Genomic DNA, 8675 nt, shown 5'->3' on the forward strand with positions numbered 1-8675 from the left:
TTCGACTGTTCAATAAGACTCTGTGAAACAAAGTGATCGTCAAAGGCAGACTTTATTTAATTACTTGCTAGCAAGGGGAGCTTCACGTAGGCAAAGGCTATCGTGACTTCTCCGAATACATGGACAAAAACACCTCTTTTTATACACAAAGATCAAAACCTTTTATCACATGGTATAGTATTGAGAGACACAATTAATAACATTAAAAAAGAGATGAGTAAGGAATGTTTAAGGTCAACAAGAAGATGACTAAAGGGTCAGCAGAGCCTCAGTGTCTTAAGATAAGGTTAGTCAATAGATAATCAAAAGTCATGATGCAGGAATACCTTGAGATAAAGTTAATTAATTTTATACAATGGAGACGGTTTGTCTCTCACTTTGGTTCTGGACATTCATATGAATGTTTACAGTACATGTCCTTCGGTTATCATTAATTTGTTCTGCTAAGCTTATCTTGTTTATGGAACTGTCTAGCCTGCAAGCTACAAAGGAGTCACATCCTCTTCCTTAAACCGCTTCCTAATATGGGCCTGCCTGTTTCCCCCTTATTTTGTACTGTGTGAAGCCATTTTGGCCTGCTGAACGTTCCAGACTCCATTTTAATATAACAGAGTATGTGTGCTTATTTTATACTAATATGTGTGGATATATATATCTATGCTGATGCACTTCTACATTCCCCCATTTTGTCCTACCTAGGACAATATAGCCCACATTAATTCTTTCAGTCCCTCTTGTCGGTCCTCATGCCAAATTTAAATTTTGGCCTAAGGATACCGACTTCATTTCCGTTTTGACCATCCCCGGTATAATACCTGTATTGATGGCTGACCTTATCTAAGATCGTCTCTCCTCTCTTGTCTATCCTAATTGTTAAAATCGTATTTTGTCCAACCGTATCATCTCTTCACGAAAGGGATTGTCCTGATCTCCCTCCATAAGCGGAAAGCATCGCCAGCCCATAGCAACTTACTGGTTTGATTAAACACCTTGGTCCATTCTAGTAAAAACGTTCCCTGCTTGGTCAGACCAGGAATAGGTGGTTGCCACGTGACTGTTTGATTGCAAGAACTCTCTCCTATTCTCTGTCCAACCTTCCTCCCTACCTTGACCTCCTTTTTAAGGCATAACGACCCTTGCGGTCTGCCAACTCCTGAGGTGTTAGTTAAGGAGAGGAAGGAGGCGCTCGAGTATATGGTTATAATTGGGTTGATACCATCCCTGGAAGGTGGTCAGATTATAACCTGCTGATCTCCACTGAATCATATCCATGGTTCTGTCTGGGTTGCCTGAACTATTTCGCCTTATGATCCATTCTGCTGTTTCGGAAATATTAAAGGGAATAGATCTTAGTGGGATTCCTCCTGTGGTGTGAATGGGTATGTGGGCACAGACCCAGCAACTAGATCTACCACTATCCTTAGCATGCTCGTAAGCCATATACAGAAAAGTGTTAACATGTAATTCTCGTTTCTTTCGGGGTTCTTCAATATATCTCTGACAGTTTACGTATACCATCTCAATGAGCACGTACAGCGTAAACAATAATTTTATCGTCTCAAGTCTTTTTTTTTTAAATGTCCCCGTCTGGTGCTTTCTTGCAATGGGATGCGTGTATCCAGGTCGGTCTTTCCTTGTTTTTAACAGCTGTGTTCGTTGTCAGGAGTACTTGGTATGGCCCTTCAAAGCGTGGTTGTAGTCCGTTCTTTCTTTTGAAGACCTTTACGTATACGTTATCTCCTGGTTCCAAGTTATGGCACCTTCCTTCCGCTGGTTCCGTTTGCGCCTCTTTTACCTGCTGGTGAAAGCTGGAAATACATCTCGTTAATGCAATACAATAGTTTAACATGTTCTCATCCATTTTATGGATGTCCATTTGCTTAACCGTAAGTGACGCTGAAAATGGCAGTCTTAGGGGTCGTCCCATAACAATCTCTTGTGGCGATAGTCCGGTTGTCCTGTTAGTTGCTGCTCGCATTATCATCAATGCTAGGGGTAATAGTTCGACCCATTTAAGTCCAGTTTCATTGCAAAGTTTAGAAAGTTTATTCTTCAGCATACCATTATATTTTTCTACCAGTCCCGCTGACTGTGGATGATAGCTGCAGTAGAAGTCCATTGTCACTTGAAAGTTTTGCAGGTATACCAAATCGTGGTACAATTTCTTTTAACAAACATTTTGCAACAGTAACTGCATCATTTTTTTTTTACATGGAAAGGCTTCAATCCATCGTGAAAACACATCTACAATAACTAATACATACTTAAATCCTAAACATACCGGTAATTCAATAAAATCCATCTGTAAATGTACAAAGGGTCCTGTTGGATTTGGGTGGGAGGCAGCCTGTACCTTTTCCGTTTTACCTGGGTTCATTGTTTGGCAGGTAATGCATTGTTCACTAATTTGTTTTGTAATTGTCACTGCCTGGTGAATACCAAGTTTGTGTGATATAGTCTGCCATCCCCCCTTTGCCTGCATGTGAACATGTGGACACATCAGGCAATCCATGGGAGTATTGACTTGGGAGCCACCATGCGGCCGTCATGGTAGACCCATACTCCTTCAGGTGTTTTAAAACAAGAATCATTCACCCAAGCTAACACTTCGTCCGGACTGGCCTGTAATTGATAGGCCAAAACGTCATCAATTGTGGGTGGGGGATTGTCTGGATCTTGATTTCTAAGAACATATGCAGACACTTGTGACCCTGTATCAGAAAGAGCAGCAGCCTTAGCTGCTCGATCCGCCCTATCATTGCCCAAAGAAGCCTGGTCTTGATTGCCTGTATATGCTTTGCATTTAATAACAGCAATTTTTGTAGGACACTGGAGAGCCTTTAAAAGGTTATCAATTTGTTCAGCATTTTTAACTGTAGATCCTGATGAAGTCAGGAATCCTCTAAGTTTCCAAATTTGACCATAATCATGAGTGACTCCAAATGCATACCGAGAGTCAATATAAATATTCACTGATTTTCCTGTAGCTAAAATACATGCTCTTGTAACGGCAAACAGTTCTGCTTGTTGTGCTGAAAAGAAAGATGGTAGTCAGCATACTTGGATAATTGAATGATCATCGGAAATGGCATATGCACTTTTTGGCGAGCCCTTTTCGTCTCTGAGGGCTGATCCATCCACATAAAATATAAAATCGCTATTGTCCAGAGGAGTTTCTACAATGTCTATACGAGGCTTAGTGATAAGCTGAGTCACTGATTCACAATGCCTCTTGGGTAGGTGATGCAATTAGCAGGTCGTCTACGTACTGTATGAGGGTTAACCCATCGGTTAAGACAATGTTCTGTAAATCATGTTTGAGGCACTGCGAAAAGAGAGTTCAGCTTTCTGTATAGCCTTGTGGCAGCCTGGTCCATGTGTATTGGGTTCCTTTGAACGTGAAGGCAAACAGGAACTGGGAATCTTGGTGAATAGGAATGCTGAAGAAGGCTGAGCAGAGATCAATGACCATATAATACCTTGAATTAGGAGGTATACTGGTCAGGATGGTGGCTGGGTTTGGGACCACCGGGTAGGCAGGGAGAACAGACTCGTTAACTGCTCTTAGGTCTTGAACCAACCCTGACTTATTCTCCACTCCTGTTGAACTGCAGCTTTTGATAGGCGTAGGACCATCTGTCCTAGATCAGAAGGTTTTAATTCATGCGCCACTGCTAGTGTACAGTGTGGCTTAGAGTCTTTTACCCTGAATAATTCCCATGCTGTTTGGGTCAACAAGATTGGTGACGCTATTCCTTCTTGCCCAATTAAAATTCTTTGGATTTTAAGTGAATATTTCTGATGCAGAAAGGGCTTGTAATTAATTGCCACTTCTAGATCTTCTCCCGTTTTGTCATAATAGGCTATACAATGCAATTTATCATGCCAATGTCCCAAATTAAACTGCTTCTGGTATTCTGATACTGATCTTGTGGCATACTGCAATGCTCCCACAGCCATCAGTAATTGTTTACTGAGGTTGTCATCATGATTAGTTCAACAATACAAAATAAGAGAATTGTGGACCTGCAATGGGTACATCCCACATCTGTCAGTTGGAACATGTACCTTCAGTCCTTTTTCCATACATGATATCACTGCTTTCATTTTACACAACAAATCTCTTCCTAATAAGTTGATGGGAACGTCTTCAGATAATAAGAATGCATGCTGTTCATGAAAGTCTTTCATCTGTACATCCAATGGAGTGGGCCACACCATAGTCTGGGTTGTTCCTGAAAGTCCTACACACTTGACACTCTGATTGGTACAAGGTGCTCCTACTGCATATTGTTTAGTCAAGACCGAATTAGTTGCTCCAGTGTCTACCAAAAAATGGAACTTGTGTTCCATTCATATTTAAATTTATAAATGGCTCTTCTTTAGAATGTAATGATACTGCAGGCAATTGTACCACAGCCTGTTGTTCCTGGGCAATGTCTGGGGTGGGCTCTAAGTAACGTCATGCTGAACAATTTGGATTTTGTCCAAACTCTTCGTTTGGGCCACTTTGATTTCCCCAGGGATTGCTAGTTGTCCAATTAGTCTGTGGACGAGTGTGAACCTGGGCTTGGGTATTTCTGTTTCCGCATAAATTTTGTGGACCCCGCCAACCCTGATTTGTTTAACTTTTTGTTGTTTATTCTGTTCCTGATTAATCTCATCCCTCTTTTTATTATGTTTACTAACTTCTATACTTCGTTCGCGTCGCCTCTCTGCTTCCTTTTTCCAATCTGAGAAGGCTGACCAATTTATTTCTTTTTTTTTCCTTTTCTCTGCGGGTCTCTAGTTACGAGGCAATTCTCTAGACATGTTATTCTGTCTAAATTAAAGGTTCCGTCTATAGGGAATGGGTATTTGTCATTCTTGGTCCAATTAGACCGTTTAGGTAAATCATTTGTGGATGATCGGCCACAATTTTGAAAAATATGGAAAGCTGGGGTTCCCCTTTCGGGGACCTTGCTTTGTGCAGCTCCCATCCTAGTTAGTTTTCAATTTCCACTAGCTGCACTTGTTCTGGGTCGCAAGTTTTACCCTCAACCCTCTTACGACCCCTACAGGCTGACCAAAGTGCTGACAGCGATGAACAATAACATACAATAATAACAATCAAGAAAATACTAAGGAATAACTTGAAGGTCCAAACAGGTACACAAAACAACTCAGACATAAAATAACGTAAGTACAGTTATGCAGGCTTTCTACAAAAGCTAAATTACAATCCGACAGTTTTCTCGATCTGCGTGGTACGCTCTACAGATCGAGGCCTTATTTTACAAGCTTTTAACAACTAATGACTGAGTATCACGATCCTAAGTGCCTTTATGCCTCTCCGCCCACTTCAGGGTCCTGACCTTCGCGTGGGGGATTTCCCCTCTTAACAACCGGTCTAAGGCTGCGCGTTTGAGACAGGCACTTCCTTGTCCTAGTCAATCAACTCAGTCACTAACAGTTTTTTTTTAATCTTTACAATTTTACATATGCATATAACATATAAGCGTTATCTTACAAAACAGTTGTGTTCTATTCCTGAATCCTTATGCTATGCTTATCCTTATTCTAACTACCAATCTATCCTTCGGGATTACTAGGTAGTCCCTTCACAGATTTACGTCACTGTGCACTCTCTGCCTATCCTTCGAGCTAGTCTCTTCACAGGCCCTCTGGTACCCTTATTTCTTTCTTTCTGTGTCTATCCTTCAGGCTAATCCCTTCACAGTACACTCACATATATTCCGGAACTCAACCTGGTCGCGACCTTTCTGTTGTCTCCCTTTGTCCGATAGTTTTGAAACCCGAACCGGCAGTATCCTCCTCCTTTTAATGTCAAAAAGAAGCCAAAGGTTACAACAAGTTAACTCAAGTTCCAAACACACATGAGTCTTAACAGATCGCAGTGCTCCCGTCGGAAGTAACAGACTACACCAACTATGTATCTAAAGAGAAATCCTTTTCTGTGAGAAAACCTCACTTATGGCCATTCAGGATTTGTCATTAGCAAAGTATGGTGTCCTCGTCCGTGACTTACCGAAAGGCAGCAAGCGATCTCGGTGGGACCTCCAAGAAACTGTCGAAGTTTCGACTGTTCAATAAGACTCTGTGAAACAAAGTGATCGTCAAAGGCAGACTTTATTTAATTACTTGCTAGCAAGGGGAGCTTCACGTAGGCAAAGGCTATCGTGACTTCTCCGAATACATGGACAAAAACACCTCTTTTTATACACAAAGATCAAAACCTTTTATCACATGGTATAGTATTGAGAGACACAATTAATAACATTAAAAAAGAGATGAGTAAGGAATGTTTAAGGTCAACAAGAAGATGACTAAAGGGTCAGCAGAGCCTCAGTGTCTTAAGATAAGGTTAGTCAATAGATAATCAAAAGTCATGATGCAGGAATACCTTGAGATAAAGTTAATTAATTTTATACAATGGAGACGGTTTGTCTCTCACTTTGGTTCTGGACATTCATATGAATGTTTACAGTACATGTCCTTCGGTTATCATTAATTTGTTCTGCTAAGCTTATCTTGTTTATGGAACTGTCTAGCCTGCAAGCTACAAAGGAGTCACATCCTCTTCCTTAAACCGCTTCCTAATATGGGCCTGCCTGTTTCCCCTTATTTTGTACTGTGTGAAGCCATTTTGGCCTGCTGAACGTTCCAGACTCCATTTTAATATAACAGAGTATGTGTGCTTATTTTATACTAATATGTGTGGATATATATATCTATGCTGATGCACTTCTACATTGTGCACCTAGAAATGGGAGAAACTTTGTGATTTGCAGTTCAAGTTAAAGACACTGCTGTGGATATATTTTGACTGGGACGGCTTGTACAGCAAACTGTAAACCAGAGGCAGTTTGTTTTACACAAGATAAACTTCAACCTTGAAGTTACGGTTAAAAGAAAGACTTGCATTTATATAACGCCTTTCATGACCACCGGACATCTCAAAGCGCTTTACTGCCAATGAAGTGCTTGTTGAAGTGTAGTCACTGTTGTAATGCAGCAGCCATTTTGCGCACAGCAAGCTCCCACAAACAGCAATGTGATAATGACCAGATGATCTGTTTTTGTTATGTTGGTTGAGGGATAAATATTGGCCATGACACCAGGGATAACACCCTGCTCTTCTTCGAAATCGTGCCATGGGATCTTTTACGTCCACCTGAGAGAGCAGACGGGGCCTCGGTTTAACGTCTTATCTGAAAGATGGCACCTCCAACAGTGCAGCACTCCCTCACTTCTGCTCCTCCGATAGTGCAGCACTCCCTCAGCACTACCCCTCCGACAGTGCAGCGCTCCCTCGGTACTGCCTCTCCGACAGTGCAGCACTCCCTCAGCACTGCCCCTCCGACAGTGCAGCACTCCCTCAGCACTGCCCCTCCGATAGTGCAGCACTCCCTCAGCACTACCCCTCCGACACTGCAGCGCTCGCTCGGTACTGCCCCTCCGACAGTGCAGCGCTCCCTCAGTACTGCCCCTCCGACAGTGCAGCACTCAATCAGTACTGCCCCTCCGACAGTGCAGCGTTCCCTCAGTACTGCCCCTCCGACAGAGCAGCACTCTCACAGTACTGCCCCTCCGACAGTGCAGCACTCCCTCAGTACTGCCCCTCCGACAGTGCAGCGCTCTCTCAGTACTGCCCCTCCGACAGAGCAGCGCTCTCTCAGTACTGCCCCTCCGACAGTGCAGCACTCCCACAGTACTGCCCCTCCGACAGTGCAGCGCTCCCTCAGTACAGCCCCTCCGACAGTCCAGCGCTCCCTCATTACTGCCCCTCCGACAGTGCAGCACTCGCTCAGTACTGCCCCTCCGACAGTGCAGCGCTCCCTCAGCACTGCCCCTCCGATAGTGCAGCACTCCCTCAGCACTACCCCTCAGACAGTGCAGCGCTCGCTCAGTACTGCCCCTCCGACAGTGCAGCGCTCCCTCAGTACTGCCCCTCCGACAGTGCAGAACTCCCTCAGTACTGCACCTCTGACAGTGCAGCACTCCCTCAGCACTACCCCTCCGACAGTGCAGCGCTCCCTCAGTACTGCCCCTCCGACAGTGCAGCACTCCCTCAGTACTGCCCCTCCGACAGTGCAGCGCTCCCTCAGTACTGCCCCTCCGACAGTGCAGCACTCCCTCAGTACTGCCCCTCCGACAGTGCAGCGCTCCCTCATTACTGCCCCTCCGACAGTGCAGCATTCCCTCAGCACTACCCCTCCGACAGTGCAGCACTCCCTCAGTACTGCCCCTCCGACAGTGCAGCGCTCCCTCTGTACTGCCCGTCCGACAGAGCAGCGCTCTCTCAGTACTGCCCCTCCGACAGTGCAGCGCTCCCTCAGTACTGCCCCTCCGACAGGGCAGCGCTCCCTCAGTACTGCCCCTCCGACAGTGCAGCACTCCCTCAGTACTGCCCCTCCAACAGTGCAGCGCTCCCTCAGTGCTGCCCCTCCGACAGTGCAGCACTCCCTCAGCACTACCCCTCTGACAGTGCAGCACTCCCTCAGTACTGCCCCTCCGACAGTGCAGCGATCCCTCTGTACTGCCCGTCCGACAGAGCAGCGCTCTCTCAGTACTGCCCCTCCGACAGTGCAGCGCTCCCTCAGTACTGCCCCTCCGACAGTGCAGCGCTCCCTCAGTACTGCCCCTCCGACAGTGCAGCACTCCCTCAACACTAC

At 44.9% G+C, this 8675-nt stretch overlaps 1 long non-coding RNA gene across 1 annotated transcript; it reads right to left on the reverse strand.

The window, feature by feature from the left end:
* Window positions 1-33: 33 nt before the first annotated feature.
* On the reverse strand, window positions 34-6748 carry LOC147092068 (uncharacterized). Its single transcript, XR_015075025.1, has 2 exons — window positions 5729-6748; window positions 34-1808 (listed from the first exon to the last, which is right to left on the reverse strand). It is a non-coding gene; the product is annotated as an uncharacterized LOC147092068 (long non-coding RNA).
* Between the last annotated feature and the right edge of the window lie 1927 nt (window positions 6749-8675).

This window comes from Somniosus microcephalus, unplaced genomic scaffold (assembly GCF_052327205.1).
Source record: "Somniosus microcephalus isolate GS21.2 unplaced genomic scaffold, FLI_Smic_1.0 unresolved_chr2, whole genome shotgun sequence".
NCBI classification, from domain to species: Eukaryota; Metazoa; Chordata; class Chondrichthyes; order Squaliformes; family Somniosidae; genus Somniosus; species Somniosus microcephalus.